This window comes from Xiphophorus maculatus, chromosome 18 (genome assembly GCF_002775205.1).
Source record: "Xiphophorus maculatus strain JP 163 A chromosome 18, X_maculatus-5.0-male, whole genome shotgun sequence".
Lineage (NCBI taxonomy): Eukaryota > Metazoa > Chordata > Actinopteri > Cyprinodontiformes > Poeciliidae > Xiphophorus > Xiphophorus maculatus.
In genome coordinates, this window is record NC_036460.1 from 21648622 (window position 1) to 21671143 (window position 22522).

The 22522-nt window shown below is 37.1% G+C and overlaps 1 protein-coding gene across 1 annotated transcript in view; it reads left to right on the forward strand.

The window, feature by feature from the left end:
- Positions 1–433: 433 nt before the first annotated feature.
- The window catches only part of drd2 (dopamine receptor D2), a 56276-nt gene continuing 34187 nt past the window's right edge, over positions 434–22522 (forward strand). The window contains exon 1 of the mRNA XM_005801055.2: positions 434–811. The gene's annotated coding sequence lies outside the window, so the exon portion shown is untranslated. The remainder of the gene's footprint in view (positions 812–22522) is intronic.

Consider the following 22522-nt stretch of genomic DNA (forward strand, 5'->3'; position numbering starts at 1 on the left):
TGAAAATTATGTAGATGTAATTAATCTATGCAACTGAACTGCTGAAATAAATGAACTTTTCAAAAATATTTGAATATACTGAACATGGCTGGATATCCTTCTTTGAAGGACTTAGAAGTTGACATGCTGTGCTGATCTGTCTAATTGTGACCCTGATGAGGAGCTTTTTCCTCACACCATCAGCACAAGTAAGAATCTATCGAAAAAGAAAATGCTTTTAATACATGCTGGAATTTCTCATCTATAAAGAGTAAAGGTGGTGCTCACTCCAGCTTGGAGAGTCTGAAACAAACATTAGGGACTGAGTCTCACACGACGGTGACATTCACAGAAGCATGATTCCCCGCGGTGGATTAAACAGATGTAACCCCGCCTTGATTTTTCCACACTTCTTCACAGTCGCCGCGCCTCCCGCCTCCATCAGTACCGAAGGTAACTCCGCTGCGTGCGTAAAGCTCCTGGACACTCACGCATCGCGCTCACAGTTTCAACGTCTGCTCTACTTCTTCCGAGATTTAAGAAAACCAATCTTCGGCTGATATTAGACTTACGTAACAAAAGAGAGAGACCAATTTTCCAGCATTTTGAAAACATTGTCGGCAGCGCATTTTTTTTGGGGGGGGGGCACATTTTCGGATCAGCTTGAACTAAATGCATCGCACTCCAACTGACGCACTACCGATCCGGGTCGTTCAAGTTGAGAGTAAAAATGTGTAAAGCAAATAGAAGATACAGCGGGAGCTAACTGGACTTCTTTGGATTTATTTGTCGGTGCCTTTATAAGGGATTCAATCAAACTTATGGCGTGAAGGTAAGATAGTTTTCTTGTTTTTTCTTGTGTCCCAAAGGTTATTGTCGCTACAAAACTTTTAAAAAACATACCTTTAACAAAGGCTACTTTGATGAACCGTTCATCTGACTCTTGCAAAATTCCATTTTCTGTGGATGAGTGAGCGCACTGACGGTTCAGGTGAGAATTTGTATGAAAGTGCTGCTTCAAAGATAGATTCTTGCTGGATGCGATACTGAGAGGAAACATTTAGGTTATTTCCTGTGATGATCCAGGACTTCGAGTGTTTTTTTCTTCTTCGTTTCTTTCAGTTCTAAGCCTGCCTCCCCACTCTCTGCTTGTTCCCAGCTGGCAATCAGAGCTGGACTCTTATTACAGGGGTAGCGGGTCCTTAGCGCCGCAGAGACAGAGAGACTCTGCGGCGGGCAGGTGGGAGCTGCTCTGACTGCGCAACCTCCCCCCCCTGGTGCCCACTCTGAGCCGAGGGCAGGTTTTAACAAGCAGGTGGCAGAAGGCTACATAAATGTGAAGGAAATAAATTGATATTTTAATTTTGCAGCTCCCTCAGAACAACTTGTGATTGCTTTCAAGATTATACAAGTTGGGTTTTTTTAAAAACTGATTTCATTTGAGCATTTTTTTTTATTGCATGGAAAACTACATCCAGCTTTTTCTCTTAACAGCAAATATAGCTCTTATGTTTGATATTTTTCTATAATTATTCCATCCTCTTGAAGGCACTAATCATATCCCCCATTTCCTCCTTTAAACTGGAATGTTCTTTTGAACAGCATTTGCCCATTACCAGTATTCTGGTCTGCACAGTTTAGGTTGAAATAGAACCAGTTTGGGAAACTGGTGCAGAAAAAAAAGACTTTTCTTCCCCCAATAAATTAGCAAAATCATAATTTCAATGCTTTCTGAACACAGGAAATTTATCTTCTAATCTCAGCGAATGCATTTTCAGGTAAGTATCAGGGGATAAGCTGAGACTGGCTACGTGCGTCTTATGTGTAGGCGTGTGTGTGTGCGTTGTGTGTGTTCAGTGTTTATCTGGTGACAGCGCCCAGACAAATATTGAATTCTACATACTCCTGTCTCTTATCTGTTACTCTCCTTTGCGAACAAAACAGCTTCAACTGAGCAGCCTGATGCAGTTCTTGTCAAGACATGAATGCTTTCAAGAAGTGCCCTCTTAGAAAGAAACATTAAAGAAAGGGTAACAATTCCGTTTCTCTTTGCGTTGTTAATAAATTACTATCCCTATGAAGGATTTACGTTTTCAAACAGGTGCCAATTACAAAAGTACTTTTAATCCATGTAAAATAATATTATAAAAGATGCCCTATTACATATTTCTTCTGTTTTTGTACACAATTTAGTGTCTGAAAAGAGTAATAGGAAGCTAATCAAAAGTACAATTTTTAAATGATGATTAATTTCTTAAGTGAAACAAGCTGTCCGCACCAACTTGCCCTTATGCAGAAAAAAAATAATTGTCTCCCTTGATAAATTATGAGGTAACTGTGATTAACCACAATGTTTGGCTTAATTTTAGGTCAGGCTTGATTACCTGTTAACCGGTGAAATCACTAAGCCACTTAAATACAAATTATCTGGTAGCGTGAAGTTGCCTAAAATATTTTTAAAAAGCATCACATCACATCCTGATTGAAAGAAATTCCAGAACAAATGAAAAACAAAAGCATTGTCCTGTGTGATTCTGGAATGGGTTAGAAAGGCATTTCTAAAGCTTTGGGATTTCCAGCAAACCACAGTGACAAGCTATTTTTCCTAAAAGTGGCCAGCTCATTGAAAAGAAAAAAACAAAACACAACAAAAAAAAAAAACTAGATGTTTGTTTAAAAGGCTTTTGGTTTTTAACACAGCTTTAATATTTAAATTGACACATGAACAGCTTCATGTACATCACAAATGGACTTGACAAACAGTTGTGTATGATAGAAATTGGGTCAGGTTTGTGCTAGTACAAGTAAAGATTTTAAAGCTGAGACATACAAGCCTTCGAGGATCAAATAGTCCAGAAAGCTTGCCTGGCATCACTAGACAATTCAAAATTAGCTTAGACGTCCTCTGTCTTAATTTTCAATTTCCAGCAGATGATATCTGCTGCAAACTAAAATGTCTTTGGACACAAATGAAAAGACCTGCAGTCAATCAGAGTAACAACGTGTGCGATGAAGCGCAGGATTATTTGCTTCAGCACTGCTTCAATGTACAGCGTTATCTTTTCAAGCCCCCCCCCCCCCCCCTCAAGTATTAGATAAACAGCCATGATTGCTTGCCCAGCACAAAGCGGAAATCTGTCTGAACCGAGTGAGGGCCAGCTGCAGTCTGCCAGAACAAATAAAATATGTATTCAGATTTGCCTGTTTTTTGAGTTAACAGAAAGCTGCCTAAGCCCGTTCTGTCACCAGTGACATGACATCACACTGTTTTGTTCAAACTACTTTAGCTAAAAGATGTCTCACTACAAAAACGCTTTACTGATTAATATTCTCTTTGCAAGGCATGCCACTAAAGGTGGACAGTTATCTTTTGGTTTGCAGTTTTTTCAGTCTCTTTTAATTATCGGATGATGGACTTCGTAGAAATCTGCACGGTGGTGCAGCTGCTAGTACTATTGCGTTGTTTTGAGAAGGTTCTTGGTTCAAATCCTGACCCGGTGTCTTCCTTCATGAAGTTTGTATTGCATGCTTGCTCCCAGGATTCTTTGCACAACACTTTGACAGTGAATGGCTAGATAAAAAAGCCAGTGGATTTATGAGCTGGTTATGTGAAGGTGAGGAAAGTTGACTTTTCTATTTTATAATAAGTATCTTATGTTGCTCTTTTTAGTGAAAAAAAGCCTTTGCCACCTTAGGAGTGTTCAAGATTGATTTTATGTTACTGTTAAAGTGTTTTTTGCTCTTGTTCTTACAATTCTGCACTTTTTGTGGAGCATATGTTGCTAGATATAATTTATCACAACAGTTCCTCAGTGTGATACACACATGTGTGAAACAGAGTAACCATTAAAACAGATAAAAATAACTTTTATCACAACAGTGCGCTACCGGAGTGAAAAAACAATAACATGAAAAAACAATAACATAAACAGCCCACTGGTATCCATCATTTAAAATTCAGTTAAAACTCAAGGTGCTTAACAATAGACCTGCCCACAACTCTCCATTGTAACAGTTCTCTGCAAAGGTTAACACTGGTATCCACCCAATCTTCTCATGAGAGGTGTGAAAATGTTTGACAGTCAAGTGTCTCTGTTAGTGCACATCACAGCTTTTACTGTGATCATATTTGCACGTGTGTATTAAATACAGAAACACAATGCCGACACGGGAAAGCTCAAAATGCCCTAATTGGCTGTAGACGCACAAGAGCTTCATATAAATTCAGAGTTGATGTCTTAAAAACTCGTCCGAGGTCACCACCGGGGGAATTGCTTAAATGAACAATCTGGACCAATAAAAAGAGACGTATTGTTGTGGAAGTGTCGAGATGACTATTAAACAGAGGCGATGGAATGAGGATTAATAGCAAAGCTAGAGAGAAAGAACAGAAATTCCCAGGAGAGTAAAAATCCTTCCCTGTTATCTTGCTGTTGTGTGTTGGCTCCGAATGCCTTGAAACATGAAGACATTGACATTCAACACTTTATCTGAATAGCTTAAAAACAATATTACCAGCAGATCCCTAACATCTGAACTCCATAAGAGGATACCCAATACGTAATCCCTTTAAGCGAGTGTTTACATGTAGAAATTGCCACTCAAAAGTTCATTAGAAGTGTCACTTTACATACTCATGGTCATGAATAGTCGTCATAAATTAGTTTTTAGCTTTTTGCTCACCCAGTGTTGAATGATCATACAGTAAACTGACTGACTTCAAAAACAATAATGGAATGCACAAGCATAAATTAATTTGGCATTTTCTATTCTTTACAAGGTCAAAGTTATTCATACAGGCTCACAGTACCACAGAGAAATAAATGGACTTTTATACATTTGTTTGGTTTTGCTTTTTCATTTGACATTTTAATGTTTCTGAGCATTAGGAAAGTTGTTATATCAATAACAAATAAACACATTTCATCTGTGTGGAGGAATTTTGGTTCAGGTTTTTTCACAGAAGTAGTTTTATTTAACCAAATTGCAAATGTTGTCAGTTGTTTCCATCATGGGTGAAACAACCAGGCAATACCTTTAGAAGGCTATTACTTTGGCACATTGGGCCATGTTGTTTGAAATAGTCTTACTATGATTATTAGAAAGCTGTTGTTTTTTTTTTTGTTTACTTAGGTCGCCTGGTATTAAAATAAGTTTGATCGTCAGTTTCTACTCAAGTGTGAAAAAAGCAAAAACAGTAAAAAACATTTAAATAAAATAAACAAACATCTACAAGGGAAAAATACTTTCTGTTACTTCTGTTACATCTCCAACAATTTTTGATGAAAAGTTGCTAGCGGCAGCAGAAAGCTGCTGCTAGCAAGCTTTAGCATAATTCTGACTGTGTTTTTGACATCCCTTTCTGGCACTCTTGGTGGATTTACTTTAAAGTGTTTGGTTTTAGGAAAGTTAATATTAATGGCTGCCCATGTCCAGCAGCCATTGAGCAGGAGATGGGCTACAATGTGGACAAGTTGCCAGTCCATCACAGGGTCAAAAATCAAACGATTAATTTAAGGAGGGTGGTCAAATAGTGACCACCTTTCTGGATGGTGATGAGTCAGATTTCATAGGGGCGTGACAACAAACATGCATCACAATGAAAAATGTTCTCCTCTCAAGCACTGTGAAATGATAATAAAGAAAAAACAGCCCCTTCCGTGACATTTTCCCTAACCGCCTGTGACTGTCATGTCTTAAGAGCAATCCAAGATCCTATATGACCTTTTGGTCCAAGCTTTAATAAATTATTGTCTCAACATATCCTTCTGTATCTGCTTCACTAATGGCTGAATATAGCCAAGCTTTTAACAGAACCACAATCAATCACAATCAGGAAAACCACTTTTGATATATTTTATCAAGTCGATCAGTCCTGCTTACAGAGGTAGCTTCGATCTCTTTGAAAAATAACCAATCTTCTGCTTTCATGCTTGGCACAGCCTAAACGTATTGCTTTGTCTGTCTAATATAGATTTCATGGTTTCTGACCGAATTAGTGAGAGAGCAGATAAGGAAGGGACACATGGCTGCTTCAGAAGATGAGCAAACATCTAGATATATATATTGTCTTCCAAACAATTAGAACTGTAATAAATATTTCAGTTTGCAAAAACTAAAAGTGTGCAAAATTGGACATTTTACTCTAACATGTTTGTTAGTGGGTTGTTTCATCATAGAAATAGAAAGGTTCATTATGCACTTGAGTGGTTCATAAAAATATATATTTTTAGCTTGCTGTAGTTTATTCCTAAAATAGTTATCTCTGGTGGCTTTAGAGACAATGACAAATAAATTCTCAGGTGATCTTATTAGCCTGGCAACCTAAAAACTGAGCTTTTCCTCCTGGTAGAGGTAATAAAATAGAGGGAAAACAGCTGTTTTAGCTCATTGTCAGTTTATTTCTTGCAAAAATTAATTTTGTAGTGACAAAAAAACAAAACATTTGTGCATCTCAATAAGCTAGAGAGTAATCAAAGAAATTATATATTCTTGTAATTTATTCATATTCATCTAGTTCATTCATTACATAGAGTCATCAAAGAGAGAGTGATACATTTCAAACATTTATTTTTATATTTCTGAGTATGGCTTACAGCTAATGCATACCCAAAATTCAGTTTTATAGAAAATTAGATTACCAATAATTAGAAATAAAGTGATTGTATATTATGGCCAAAATAATGGGGACAATATTAATTTGATAGTTGTCCTGACACACAGATATATCAAAAACAGTTGTTAAATTCTGTGTTTAGCTACTCCTGAGCTAGAAACAAGATCAGAAATGTTTAATATGCCATGTGAACAAAATTATTGAAATAATTATATTTTCCTGAAATTGTGCTGCCCTAATAGAATTCAAGCTGCTTGAGAACAAGTGTGAGGTTTCCACAGTCATTGATGCTTTATGGAGCCATGTCAGCAGCTGGTGTTCGTCCACTGTGTATTTCTTTTTCTTTTCATGTCCAAAGTCACGTAGTCATATGCCAGGAAATCTGTGTTCACTTCATGGTTCTCCTGACAAGCCCTATGAAAATTATCATTTCAATTTCCAGCAGGACTTGGTATTGGCTAACACTGCCATAAGATCTGCATTAATGACCAGGATGGATGATGTGTCCCTAAGTTGTTACTCTAAGATGGATCTTTCATAACATTTTATTATGAAAATGGTTTTTAACATGTTTTATGTACATCCTACTTGGTCAAACCAAATGGAAATTGACATGTATTGGATTATGCCTTGCCTTTGACTCTTTACATCAAACTGTTTGTCAGTGGGCTTATTCACTCAAAGCAACCTGAGGTTAATTCTGATTGCGTACATGCAATAATACATTCACAATGTAATTCTTCCAAAAAGATCCCCTAACACTAGGCGCATATACTGTACAGTATATTGATATATACACATTACATTTCTGTATATAACAGGTTTTATGTAATACTCAGTTGTTCTGATTGATTCTGAATTTTAAAATTTTGATTGGATTTAAGGCCAGAATAACTCAATTAAAGAGAAATAAACATTTGAAAAAATAAAAATACACAAACTGACAAACAGGCAGACCCAAACCTATGCTTGAGCTGCAGATTTTGTGACTCAATGCTTTGTATTTGAGAAACATTTATGTGTTTACCTCGGCAAGCAATAGGATTTATTTAAAGACTTGTTGCTTGATTTCATAAACTTTAAAGATGATATTATTATTATTTAAAATATTTCTCATCCACATCCCAGTTGTTGTTGCTTTATCTACTTTATGTCTGAGTTTTCTTGTTGTTGTAAGCTTGGATAGGCACATCTGTCTTACCTGCCCTCTTCGTCTCCTTGTCAACCATCATTGTGTCTGGCTGGTTTGCCCTCAGCTACTTGTCAGTCTGGAAGATGAACTCTCTTAGGGTTTTAAGCTCTGTTGTTGTCAGCTAATTTGTGGCGTGCTCCTATTGGGACTTGTGGGACTTCCAAGCCATACTAGGCCCTCATATCCCTGCACACTATTCAAGCTACTTGGTTGTGCCTGTCAGAATGCACTATCTCGGTGTTTGACTTACACCTTACTACAGTGTGATGGGAAGACTAAGGGTGATCCTTGCATGGCCCACTCTTTGGGCAATGTCGGCTGCAGCAGACATTTCCCAATCCTACCTTGATAATATGGTTCTAAGGGTCTATTCTTTCTGCTGCTATGATAGTAGTCTTTGCACTGTCCTCCAGGTCTGCCACCTCTTATGAGTGCTAAGATTCCTCAGCCCACACCTCTTGCATCCCTAGTTCTACTTTGAAACTTTGGCAAGCTGCTTCCCATGTGAGTAGTCTAAAACGGCGTTTCCCAATTCCGGTCCTCAGGCCTCCCTGCCCTGCATGTTTTAGGTGTTTCCCTTCTGCTACACACCTGGATTGAATATATGGGTGATCAACAGGTTTCTGCAGCACTTGATGGTCATGCAATCATTTGAATCAGCTGCTCTGGAATAGAGGCACATCTAAAACATGCAGAGCAGGGAGGCCTGAGGACCGGAATTGGGAAACGCTGGTCTAAAACATCCCAAATCAACAAGATTATTGTTCTTCTAATATAACATACAGTAGTTTCACAATGTCAAGAAAATTATTACAGATTTTGCCATCTTGTAAAACTTGTAACCAATATGGAAATTTACATAAGTGATTAACATATATTTTTCTCTAATGTAGTTTACAGATTCATTCTGAAATGGTTGATATATTTCGAGCTTTTGCTTTAGCCAATTTTAATGATTATGGTTTACAACTAATAAAAACTCCAAATTTAATTCTCAGGATTAGAACTTTACAATAGGCCAATAGGAGCACAATTTTAAAACAGTATTTTATTTTATTATCATAGCTTAGCCCACAAAATTATTGGTAGATTGTTGACTGGACTGTTGTCCAGAACATAATCAGAGACTCTTAGTAAGGGTGATAAGCCATGAAAAATGATAGCTTTTCACTCTTGGTTACACAGTTCTTTATTCAAGAATCCTAATGGGCATGAAAGCAGTAAAGCACACTACGGTCATAAAGCTGCTGGCATAGTTAGCAACAATAGTCAGGTAGGCTGTGGCATTGATGCAATGCTCATTTGGTAATAAGGGGTACAATTGTTTTCCATAGACTTTACTTGTCCCTTCGAGAAAATTACCCATAACAGCATCATCTCCATTTTATAGATATTATAAAATTTTAGAATTATAGATACCAATTTTAACCCACATAGAGCACCTGCCCAGAAACAGTTTCTAAAAGACTGAGATGATTCCGTCTGGTAGCAACGAACATGGTGAGTTCAGTCGCTTAAATCAGAAGTTTTCTTCACCAGATATACACAACGAGTCACTGCCTTGTGATCGGTGAACTCCTGGTATGTATTGACAAACAACTGAATAGGTTTTCCATAATAAAGTAATAAATTAGTGCATGAGTTTCAATATTTGGAGATATTTAATGACATAAATTCAGTTTTCTGATATGTTTTATTTTATTGACATGATCCAGATATCTGAAGGTTAGTAATGGCAGATCTCTATCCGGTACAGTAAAACAGTGCTAAATTGACTTAAAAGATTTCCTTTTCTAAATACAGACATAAATGTACTGAATTCTAGAATTATTTGATAACTCTGCAGCAGTACAGCACACTTAAATGCACCTATAGCTTCATAAGCTAGGTCAAACATAAAACCATCACAATTCTAATCTGGCTGTTATATTCCTAATTGCACTGACAGAACAATGTAAAGTAAAAAATGATAAAGAAACTTAAACTGACAAAAACAGAAGGTTGACTACCCTGGTCAAATGTAAAAAAATAAACTGCAACAAACCTTCTTTCAAATGGTTAAGAAAGTTCAATTATTAATTCTAAATATAATTTAAATAAATAATACTGCATGACATTGCTCAGAGCACAAAGCATAGAATTAGAGTGAACAGATCTGCCCTTATGGATTGGACACATTGACATCGACACCCAATCCAGAAATGCTTCCAATATTGGGATTGATGCAGGTCAATCCATCTCCATCACGTCGTTTGTTAAACTACATTAGACTGAAATTATTTATGCATAAAAAAACAAATTGTTGGTATATTGACAATTACTGAATAATATTCAATACAGAGAGGAGTGTGAAGCTTAATCTCCTCTTTCTTGACATTTGCTTAAGCTAAGTGTGATTCTTTTTCCTCCATATCTTTCATCCTGCCATGATCAAGCTACGGTTGGGATTCTTGCAAGATTATAAACTGCCTGATTTGACTGCGAATTAAGTTGAGACACAGATAAAAAAGCTAGAAACCTACTTTTATTTACTTATTCTGTACACAAGACAGTCGCAGCCAAACAGATAGCGTGAGAGCTAAAGAAGCAACTGATTTATCAGAGGCTTATGAGTCTCTTCTGAGTATTGAGGAAAAAGCAGAGGCAGAGCCACTGTGCATGCTGATTTACTTTTTCCACACACCTGCATGCATTGCTTGCCTGTATGTCTTTTGTGGATCACAATGTGCAATGGAAAACTGGCAAGGGGTTTGTCTGAGTGTGTGAATGTGTGTGTTTGCCTGTTTGTTTAGGTCCTATGCACAAGAGACAAACCTAGTTGTTTAGTTGGAGATTCTCTAGAACCTAATGAGGTCAATGGAGGTTTGTTACAAACATCTCTGTCCTCTCTTTCCACTGGGTGAATGTCCAACAATTTATATCCTAATGGGTGGATTTTTATTGCAACTGTTAAGACAAGAGTCCGTCCTGATGTGGTCTTGATTCAGACTTTAAGTCAGACTTTTATTTTCTTCCATCCATTTTTTTGTCTTCATGTGGGCTGTGGTTGGCCGCAATTTAATCCTGTTTCCACCATTTCCTGTCTGCATTCCAATGTAACGGCTCCAATGTATGTGTCAAATGTGTACATTAAATTCAAATTCTGAGGTGTAGGTTTAGGAATATATCATTTAAGGGGGAGGGCATTATGTATTTTCCTGGCACATAGTGCCATTTTATAGCACAATCAAGTAACTATTTTACCTTCAGTTATAAAAATGCTGCGTACATCAAAGACAAAAGAAATTAGATTGTACAATTTTACGCCTTGAAATTGGCCTCTGTCTCTTTGAGAAGTTGTTGGTCTTTTCCGATGCTGCGCCTTTAGCATGTCATCACTACAATGTTCCTCCATTATGCCATTTGCAGTTGTTCTTAGGAGTGAGAAATAGTTTGTAAGCTCAGCAGATGTGCAGTTTTGCCAGGTTTTTGGTAATTGTTGCTGTTGCTAGTCTGGAGGAGCTGTTTGGGAAGGCCAAGAGGAGCGGTTCTGTTGCTTGAGACCTCAGCTCTAGAAAGGAGCTTTGTGTGGTCAAGCATTTACGCACCCCCAAATGTTTGCCATGCTATTCAAAATACAGAAACTGCACAAAATGTTAAGTTCTTTTAAGAGCAGTACAAAAAAATTGAGTACCCTTGGTATTTTCTATGGTTCAGGACACACAGCCTTTAGTTTTAAATGCCAGATTTATAGTTAGAAATAGATTATAACAATAAAACATTATTGTACAAAAACAGCAATACCTCTAGGGGGTAAATGCTGTGACTCTTTCCTGCATAATGAAACTATCCTGAAACCTTTTTAATTTACAAGTTCCACATAGAGTGCTCTTTGAAGATGCCTGGGAGAGCTTTACTTAGTTCGTCCTGATACAAAGCTGTTCTATTAGGTTGAAAAAATATCCCCAAAATTTAACTCACAAAGGAAATTATAAGATATAAGAGCAACCAGCTCTCTGTAAAATCTGTAAATCAGTGGAACATGCTGCCAGATAATGCCAAGAGACGGAGAAGTTTTATTGTTTCCATAAAATCTAATCTGAAATATCCACCAAAGATTGCTCCGCTTAGTGTTATGGTCAATGGCTAGCATGAGTCCTGAACATCCAGAAATTTGCTGAGAAAAACACTGCAAATTGCATTCTTACCCTCGGTTGAAAATAATAAAATATGGAATGCAACTCAAGAAAAGAAAGCGTAAAGTCAGTAAGCTCATTTTCCTCAACTGCTATTTCTAATTTAACCTTAATATAGATCCAAACCATCCTATTGTTTTTGATGCGAGACAAAACATCGAACTAACCTTAAAATTTTCAATTGAATTAGTCTGGCTGTTTTCTATTATTCTGCCTGGCCCCAGAGAAAAGCAGCTATTTGCCAAGCAAGTGCAGTGGGCTTTTAGAGTCATTGATATGTTGGCGGTTAAAACAGAAAGTACTGACTGCGCTGTTTGTAAACTAGCTCCTGACACTGTGGTGGAAAAATTTCCTGTAAGGGAATTGTTTCTATGGAGTCCAGCTCATGGGAACAAGGAAATAAATAAGATCTCTGTGGAGATCCAGTCTTTCACTATATCCTATGTTATTGGTAGGTTTGTGTGTACAGTTGACCAAATAAACACATACACAGGCAGTAATTTGTTGAAGAATATGTAAAAAAAGAATTTTTTTTTTAGAGTTTTGGCTTTGAACTTAGATGGTAAATGAGATATTTTTTAAACACAAACCCACATCCTACAATAAAAAAAGATGGTAAGCCCTATTGTTAGGGGAAAAAATATATCTGAGCTAGAGCAATACATTTTTAGCTCTATGAGATGTTTTTGCAAGACAAAAATAAAAAATCTTTAAGACATGTATAATTGTCCAGTTGATTCTACGTAAAACAGAAACGCACCACATTCCCACTGCCACAGAAATAATATGCAACACTGATTACTGTAATTCTAATTTTGTTATTTCCAACAAGTTATAAGAAGACAGTTGGGTCCCTGGTCTGTGCAACAACCTTCTTCTACTTCTTCTAGCTGAAGAAGTCTTACCTCCCACTTTCACTTTAAACATTTCCCACATATTTCCCACATAACACTTTCTGTTCCCCTTTTCCATCTCTGTGTCAATCACATTTCATCATTGTACATTTTAGTACAATAAACCCAAAGCTAATTCTGAGAAATCCTCTCCTGGCTGTTCAGATAAATACAAACATTCATATGCAAGCTACTGTCCACGAGTATCCATACGAAATAACATCCCATTTACCTATTTAATAAAGATATTGCATAGGAAACAAATGCTTTTTAATTATTATTTTTCATTTTATTTCCTAAGTGTGACATTTCCAGACCAGGCGATGATGGAAAATGTTAAATCAGTTCTAAAGAGACTTTTCTTGTCTACACTAAAAACCTGCAACTTAACAACAGTCAGTGGAGGCTCTTTTTAAAGTGAAAGTCACCCCCAAATCAACTCTTTTTGCTGATATAAGGTCTAAATAAGTCATTTGGGGGTTTATTTTTATCTTTCTGTGCAAATTTTGATGTTTTTGACCAATTCTTTTGGTTTTGCATTATTTTGCCTAAAACCATCTCACCATCTAGCGTCTTCGGTCAAACGGTTCTTAGGCAATTGAATTTTCCTGTTGGTTGCAGCGATACAGCTTGGCACAACTTCATCACTTCGGGTATAGAATTACAGTGATCCTCCTGACCATCCGATGACGTGTCAGGGCTTGGCATAGTGAGCATTGTTGTGGCGACTGGCGAGCATTAATCGCCGAAGAAGCTAATGATGGCTAATGGCTGGCTGCTCGCTAAGACAGGCAGCTTGCACCCGAGCTGCAGAGCATTGTCGCCATAAGAGTCTCAAACAACACAGAAAAAGAGTCGTTAGTCTTATCATGAGTTGTTTTGAAAAAAGGTCACTAGAGGAGTATGAAAAATCGATAAATATAGCAACAAAGTGAGTAAGTTGACCACAGTGCTTCTTTCATCCTAATCACAGCCACATTCAATACCTCCGCTCATCCCCACAATTGGCCGTGTTGCTTGGCTCCGCCCACTTTGCAACATTTGCTTGAGGCATTGCTTAGCTTTCAGATGGGGGTTAATTACACTTTAAAGGCAGATATTTACAACGCTGTAAACTTACTGTACATCTTATAGCAGTTCCAAAGTATTTATATTCTTCCACAATCCCATTGTTTACACTGTTAATTTTGATTTCCAATGGAGGAGAAGCCTTTGTTTTCTGCATTGTTGAAGTATAGCTAGGCTTCATCACACCATTTGATAAGGTCCCCCACCACAGAGCAGTGCTTGTCCTCATTACCATTCAGCAGACTAACTATAACTGTATCATCTGCAAATTTAAGGACTTGCCTGTAGTCATGGAAACTCCTGCAACAATCAGTGTAAAGGATGTACAACAAGGATGACAGAAAATATCCTTAGGGAGAGGCAGTGGGTCTGGAGTTCATCAAAATACCAGTTAAAACATGCAAAAACCTGCATGGCTTGGTTTCAAAACTATTACTGTGTTTTATGATTGTTTTGAAAAATAGATGTCTTATTTCCTGTCAGAAAAAAAAACCGTCTTAGTTCAACAGGAATAATTTTGGAACTTAATCTGGCACAGTTATGAATTATTTTGGTCTCAACTGTGCATTTGTATTAACTTGTAGCTCAATGCCATCTTCCTCTCTCTCTCTCACTCACACACACACACCCCACCCCCTACACACAGAGACTTCCTCTGCTGCCAGCTCTGCGATGCAGTAGTGTTAGATCACTTAACCCTCTTCATTTTACCTTAGTTATATACAAAATTACACTAAACCATTTTTCAGGCCAGTTTTCAAAGTATCAGGTGCTTTGGGCTAGCAACTTTATTATTATTCATCCAAGCCACAGGAAACATTGTTTTAGATAAAATCTGGTTGTAGCTCATTTAAACTTTTTTGTGGGAGAAAAGTAGTAAAAGGAACAGATAGTTCCTAATCCAAAAACAAGCAGTTTTGCATTTTCAGAATCAGGGTGATAAAGGACTAAACATTTAAAATATTTTACAATCATATAGTTTTTAACAGATTAATCTCAAAAACAGTCAAATAAAACTGTGATCGTTGCATGTTCCTTTCAAACAAAAAAAAAATCATCACTTTGAAAATATAATTAACAGAGATTCATTTTCCATTTAAAGCTAAATGCACCTTGATGGGTTTTACTTGGGGGAGGAGGGGGGACACCTTCATGATGTTGAGTGCAGAGAAAAGCGCCCATAATTGCAGTGGCAGGATAATGACACAGTAATTGGTACACTGAATGAGCAGGTTTATTTTCGGCTCTGTAAAAGTCATAGCAGCCACCTCCTACACAGCTAGCCAGTAGACAGGGACTTTACACTTTTACATTGATTTTTGTCTGGTTCTCTAGGACCATATCTCTGTGACAGAAGGTAGGACATCGGACAGTCATTGACTTTGACCAAAATCAGTCATTCTTACCTGGGTGCTGAGATTCTGACTGATAGTAAAACAGATGAGGGAGAAAGCTGTCATGCTGTCATAGGGTAAAATTAAATATTATTGACTCAATTATATCAGTGTCAGAGACATTGTACTTCAACTCTTTAATGATATGATTGTATATGTTTTACAGAAAGTGAAACTTCTCCAAAACGTCTAGTGGTCTTCTAATTAAGCATCTTGTTCTGAATGGCTGAATTCACAGGTGATTCTACCCAACTTCCATTCAGAAGAAACATGTTGGTAAAATTAAAATATTACTTTCAAACTAAAACTGCCAAAAGTATGAAAAAGGCATTTATATAAATATAATCATTTATAAATGTTGTACGGCATACAATGTAAATAGTTGTACAACTTCTTGTGCTTTACCAAAGGAAATTCTACCTGAAATAAGGTAATACCTGAAGGCCAATCTGTTAATTGTGGGGGTTTTATTGTGGTGGTTTAATAAATTGACAAAGCAGTGCCATCTGTACTCTGGAGCAAGCAGACACATTGGTAATTGGTTTTCTCTGGCTTTTATCAGTCCACGACTCCTACATATATGCTGAATCGGATGGCAATTTAACTGGTAGATTGATCAATGAAGAGATTAATCAAAATTTGTGATAATCTCCTTTCCATAATCTAGCTCAATTTAACAAAAAAAACCGATGAAAGCATTTTTTTTAAGTTAACTGGGATTAATTAGTGGAGCTACAGAGAAAACAAAACATCTTTATTTTCCAAGAACGGATTATGAACTGATTAAGGTTGATGTGTTTAGATAATAGATAGTTATAATTGCTGGATAAATTAAAATCTGTTTTGAACCACTGTAGCAGAATAATTGCACCTTGTAATTGTTTTTTAAGTGCTCTCCTAATTTTATTAAAGTCTCTTTTGGTTATGATCTCACACAGTAACTTGGGAGTTATTTCTGTCATGATTTGGGTGGTGAGGCAGCAGACCCAGGGTAAGATGAATAAGATGGTTTAATAATGAAAAAAGTCCAGAAATCCAAAAACATACAAAGTCCAGGCAGCACAAAGGAGCGGATGCAGAAGCTCGCAGATAGTGACAACAGGTACTGGACAAACACGACAAGGACCCGACGAGGAACACAGATGGGGTTAAATACACAGAAGGTAATCAAGGAGACAAGAAACACCTGGGAACAATCAAGGGGACACAGGACAACACAGAAACTCAAAATAAACACAGAAAAGGAACAGATCCTGACAATTTCAGGTGATAGAGCACAGTTCCCACTTTACAAGACATGCCATGATTGTACATAAAGCAAAAATGCTATTTTTAATGTAAATATTTTTTAAACTGCCTCTCATTTAAGGGCTCAAGGGTGGTCGCTCCACACTCTGCAGAGAAAAGACTTGTCATCCAGTATAGCATGATAACACCCTCCTTGCTCTCGTAGATCAGTGCTGGGGTCGACCGGTAATAAAAATATGCAGTAAGATGTGAGAGCAGGATTGTAGGTAGGAGGAGCACTCAGGCTATTTAAGTATTTTGTCCAGGAGAGGTCAACTGCTCATGATCCAGGGGTCATCGGCTGGGGTATTGTGCCATTTAACCCGTTTAATGATGAGAGGTGGCTACGCTGTGGCTGCTGCTCTGTGATCCGCATCTTTAATAATGTAAAGCTTGCTCTACAATTGTTATTATGTAGGAGGAATGTCTCATAGTTGAACATCTCTTAGGTTGTAATATGAAATCTTTGCAGGTCTCTGTGGACAGTAGCTGCACGGTCTGAGAGAAAAGAAACAAAAGGACATTTGCTTGCTTTGCATATAAATTTAAAGGTTTGAAGCAATTCCATTAAAATAGACAATAGAGAGGATCCAGCCTTAACCATTTCTTTATCCTTATTCCAGTCTTTCAGCTACATTATGCCAAGCATCTTTTCACTCTCACACAACGTTCTTCCTTGGGCTTCTTTGGTGCATTTTGTTAAATGCTAAGCAAGAGAATGAATTCTACATTGCGGAGTGAGTCTGTAGTAGTTTAAGGAGGCTAACCTATACGGATGGTTGATCCCTTTCATCCCATTGTGCCCAAATGGCACAGATTCAAAAGCAATGCAGAATTTGGCTGCAAAATGTTTTTTGAACAGCTGTGTATTTTTTCAGGATTTGCAGACTCCAAACTGACTATATGTCTGAGCCCACTCATTATCGATCTGCTGATTCAGGCTCCGTGGTCTTGTGTTGCTGCAGGTGATACTTTTGGCTCATTTTACTCCTGAAATGATAGGAATACAGTCCTCTTCCATGGTCACTTGTGTATAAAATCCAGCACATGGGCATGCACACTACTTCTGCAAACATTGGAAGAACAGGTTGCTCTCAGGAGCTCAGTAAATACCAATGGGCAACTGTAATTGGATGCCACTTGTTCAATGTCCACAGCTAAAATTTTCTTGCTGCCAAATATACCACAATCAATTGTTAGTTGGTGAGCTGTGCTTCCATTCCACTTCATTATAAAACCCAATATGATGGGTAACTTTAAACATGCAGATTGTGATTCCAGTTGGATCTTTGGTAACTTCTGGGGGCTTTTGGTATTTTTCTATATTATTGTTTATTTGGCATAAACAATATGCCAAATATTGTTTTTTTGGCATATTGTTTTGTATAACAATATTTGGCATATTGTTATATTATTAAGTCATGAATATAAATAAATACATTTAAAAATGTTAATCATTATAGTCATAAATGTAAAAAAGGTTAGAATGAATCCAATTTAATAAGTCTACCTATGTTTCCAACAAAATGCAACAAAAAAAGAAAAAAATAAGAAAATGTAAATTTGGGGTGATTTCATTAATTGGATTGGAGTAAAAGTCCAAAAGTAACCGCTGTTTCAGAGAACAAAGTTTGGAGTGAGAGTATTTAAACCCTGTAACAGGTTTTAATTGATTTATTATTTACTGTAATTGAAAGAAGATTATTTTCACTCATGAACAAACCCTTTTGCATACTTAATCCAGGGAGAAAATATTTGCGTTGCTGGCCACTGCCAGGAAGGAAGTATATGTATATGGCCTGTAGATAGGAATTTATGGGAAATGCCAGAAGATGGTCATTTCATAACCTGCAGCTTGCCTAATGAAGTTTGTATAGCAATCAGAAGTAATAAAAGGAATTGAGTGAATTCTAACTGGATGAAAGTCCAAACTGTTTGCCTAATCAATTTTGGTACACTTAGCACTGTTCACTACTAAGGAAGGAGGGCAATAAGTCAACAAATGACTGGAGGGCTGGAAACGCATGAAGGTGTGAAAGAAACACTGGTTTTGTACTGGCAGAGAGTAGCACAGGTGAGGCAGGGAGACAATTAGACCTGGCACAGGTGGGCTGAATGAGGCTGATTAGAGAAGAGGGATTTGGCAGAAATATGCATGGGAAAAAATGTGAATCATTATAGCGAAAATACATTCAGGTTTGGGGTTATAACAAAGCCAAATGTGGAAAGGTGAGGGACTTTACACTTTTACATGTAAATCTACAAAGTTCAAAGTGTGCATTCCTATACGGCCTATTTTAAGGCCTCAATATCTTACAGATAAAGATACTTCACACTTCATAACTCAGACAGTAATAACTTACATAACTGGTGCAATAGTTTCGCATAATTCCATCAACAATGCTCCACTTGGTTTCGTCATAGCTTTCACATTTAGTTTGCTGAAATAAATGTGAAACTTTATTTACTGGTTGCTAGGTTTGCATAGATGAAAATGGAAAATACCTCCAGGCTACTTCAGTTTTTATCAGGGAAGTTATAGTTGTACCCTGGTCACTCTTAGTTTATGTGTGTTTTCCTACCAAAAACCATATTTACTATTTTAGTTATTTGTGCTTTTCAAATACCTAGCAGCTCCTGAGATGAGGGGAGTAAAACACAATACAGAGGACTATAATACCCATAATGGGTATCTTCTGCCGCCTGCTGTGCCTTCAAATGGGCAGGATAAAAAAAGAAAAAAAAAATCATTCAAGTGTCAAAGAAGAGAAGCAAAAAGGTGGTAATTGCTGCTGCACCTTAAAGGATTAAATATCATAAAAGCTGCCAAAAATAATGGTCCGTGACAAGGTTAGCTGCTTTTGAAACCTCCATTTTCTTTGTTTGAGAATCACAATGTGATTCTTGTTGAAAGGAAACAGGGAAAATATGAAAGGTGTTGTGCAAGCAGGAAATGGTGGTGCAGCAAAAATGATTACAGAGAAACTGGTATCGATTAGACACACATTGAAGCCTTTGCAGATATGAGATGGAGGAGAACTTCTGTTTGTTAAAACTCTGACAATATTGCTTTAATTTGTAAGTTACATTAATAACAGTAATAATGTAGTAACCAGTGTTGAAAGGTATAATTCAACATGTAATACCTTTCATTACTTTTGTTCATAATAAATATTCTGTTTCAGAATTAAATGTACTTTGCATTTTTTTAAATTTATTTTTAGACCTATTTGGCTGCTGATCTTCCAAGTTGACTTGTTACCTAATTAAGAATAAACTGCAAATAAAATTTGGTTTAGTTCAATTTAATTTGTATCCTTAGGGATGCCGATAATTATGGCACTGGCAATCAAACTTTTCTTCTAGCCTTGGATAATTTCCCCCATAAAATGAACGTGCAAATATTTGCTAGTACAATAAATTTTAAGGCGTGCCTTTACTATGAGTGTCAATAAATGTGAAGTGCACTACATTAATAAAAGGATTATCACAGACAAAGTCCAGGTGGCAGCCTGGTGTTATGAAGATGCAGAATGTAATTTAGTTCTTTTCACACGCCTTAGACTGATTTACGGTGCTGCTCAATGTCATTTCAACTACACAGTGGTTAACAGTAAATCTGAATTGCATAAACATCTTCTTAGAAAATATGGTTGCATTGATTAAAAATATTTAATAAACAACTGTGCTATTTTACTTAATGGTTGAGCTGTGCGGCTTTAAAACTTTGGCTCCCAAGTTCAAGGTGTAAGCTCCCCAGCTTTTCACTGTCTTTCCGTTAGAGAAATACAGCACAAAGTTGGGAAAGTTTACAGAGACGGCAGATAAATCTTAAATCTGTCATCAGTGCTTAGGTGTTTGCACAGCATTTCCAAGACCTTTAGCTCATTTAGTAAATTCAGAGAAACAGCAATGCTTGTCCGAATGTTTGACTTCTGGCTGAAGCCCAATACTCTGGATTTCAGAGGTCACTTGGAGGGTCACTGTGGCTGGCTTGAGGCATTAGATGCTAGTCTGAAAATCAAAGCTTTAGATTTCCTGTAACCACAGTCCATACGGTGAAGTGGTGTTTTAAGGAAGATGGATAACCCTATATTATCTCTAGTACTGCATTCATAGACAGAAAAAGAAATACATTTGAGTGAGAAAAAGTGACTGTGGAAGACAAGAAATGCTCTAAATAGATGTAGGAAAGAGAAGAAAATGATTTTCCTTCTATGTTCAGTTCAAGGAATTTTAGTTATGACGTTTAATCTGAGTAAAAAGCAAAACATTGTAAAGCCTCTTAATCTCACTAGTAAAAACAATGCCAAGACTACTGGCATTTGAAAAAGGAGCATTGAAAGATCAGTCTTAGTGTTCAACATGTATGTTAGAAACTGTGCGTGCAAAAAAGCTTTTCCCGTTTAGACGACTTACCCTAACTTCTGATTTGTCCCTCAGATTGGTCTGTCCCTGATACAAGCATACAAGTCTTCAAAGACAATAAATAAGAAACGATAAAGTCACGGCACAATGAAAATAACCATCTGTCTGTCTTAAGGCACAAAATTACATAATTTTTCACAGGTTTAGAAATTATTTACATCTATCTTCAACCAGACAAAACAGATTTTGCCATGTTATAATTTATTAAATAAATAAGAAAATGGGGCATAACATTAGGACCACCTGCTTGATTCTAAGCTCATTGTTTTGCATCTCAAACCCTGCCAGAACCATTTATGCTGAAAGAGTCCATGGCAATCAGGGAATATTATTTTTAAAGAAATGGTGTACCAGGAAAGCTGCAATGCTCAGGTTAGTGGTATGTGGCATCAACATGAATGACAGTACCCAAGGTTTCCCAGAAGAATGTTTTGCAACAAAATCAATGCACTGCCTCTTCCCATTAACCTTTTATCCTTTAGTTTTTTCAGTAAGTCAGGCACATTTGGTAAACTATCCTTGTCATGTGAAAGAAAGCGTGAGTCATGTCACATCCATCTCTGCTCTGAACAATTTTAGTGGACAGTGATCAGCATTAGCATCCTAACTGGTCTGCAGCAGTTTGATCAATGTCAGATCGTCTCCTGGTATTGTAAATATTGATAAATCTAACATAGACTTCCAAAAATAAATATTATAAAAAAGTAACACATTCTGTAGTTAGAGTTGCACAAACTTTTCTTCTGCAACCAACTGGTGAAGACAGGCAGAATTAATCCACTGTTAACAAGATCTGCAGTGAATGGCAAGCTTGCCTATTTTTCCTGCTTCATCAACTATTAGAGCAAACTATAATTTTTTTTACCTTATTAATACCACCAACCAATTCGTGTAGCGCTGATGAGATATTCAGTGTTCCTCCCTTCGCTCATCAGTGGTAGTAGTGGTATTCCTTATCTAAATACTTAAAATCCTAGGGAGTGTTCTGTCTTCTTTGCTGTACTCTGCAGAGATTCAAGACATTAGAAAAAAACCAATGATGTTTGTTCAGGAAAGCACTACCTACCAGGTCAGCAGTGAGAGATATTTCAAATATTGCAACGAAGGAAGTAGATTGAGCAAACAAATAAGATTAGACAGCGCAGAGCATCTGCAGGGCACACACACACAGGCAGCTGCCTCAGAGCATTGCTTACATGTCCTAACGGGAACATGCTTTTTCCCTACTCCAATTCCCTTTCCTTCTTCTACTGCCCCTCACTTAATCCTTCTTCATCCCCCTGAGACTTTTTTAACCTTCGATAGCAGCTCCTGCATGGAGCTAAATAATACGTTTTCAAAGAGAGTTGGTTGAATAAATGAACTTTTAACTCTAACACAGTTTTCCTTAATTCATCAGTTATACTCAAGGCCAAACACATCATAATAACATCTTAAAAATGTGAATAATTTCATCAGTTCTGCTGTGGATTAGATGTACCAGACACTAT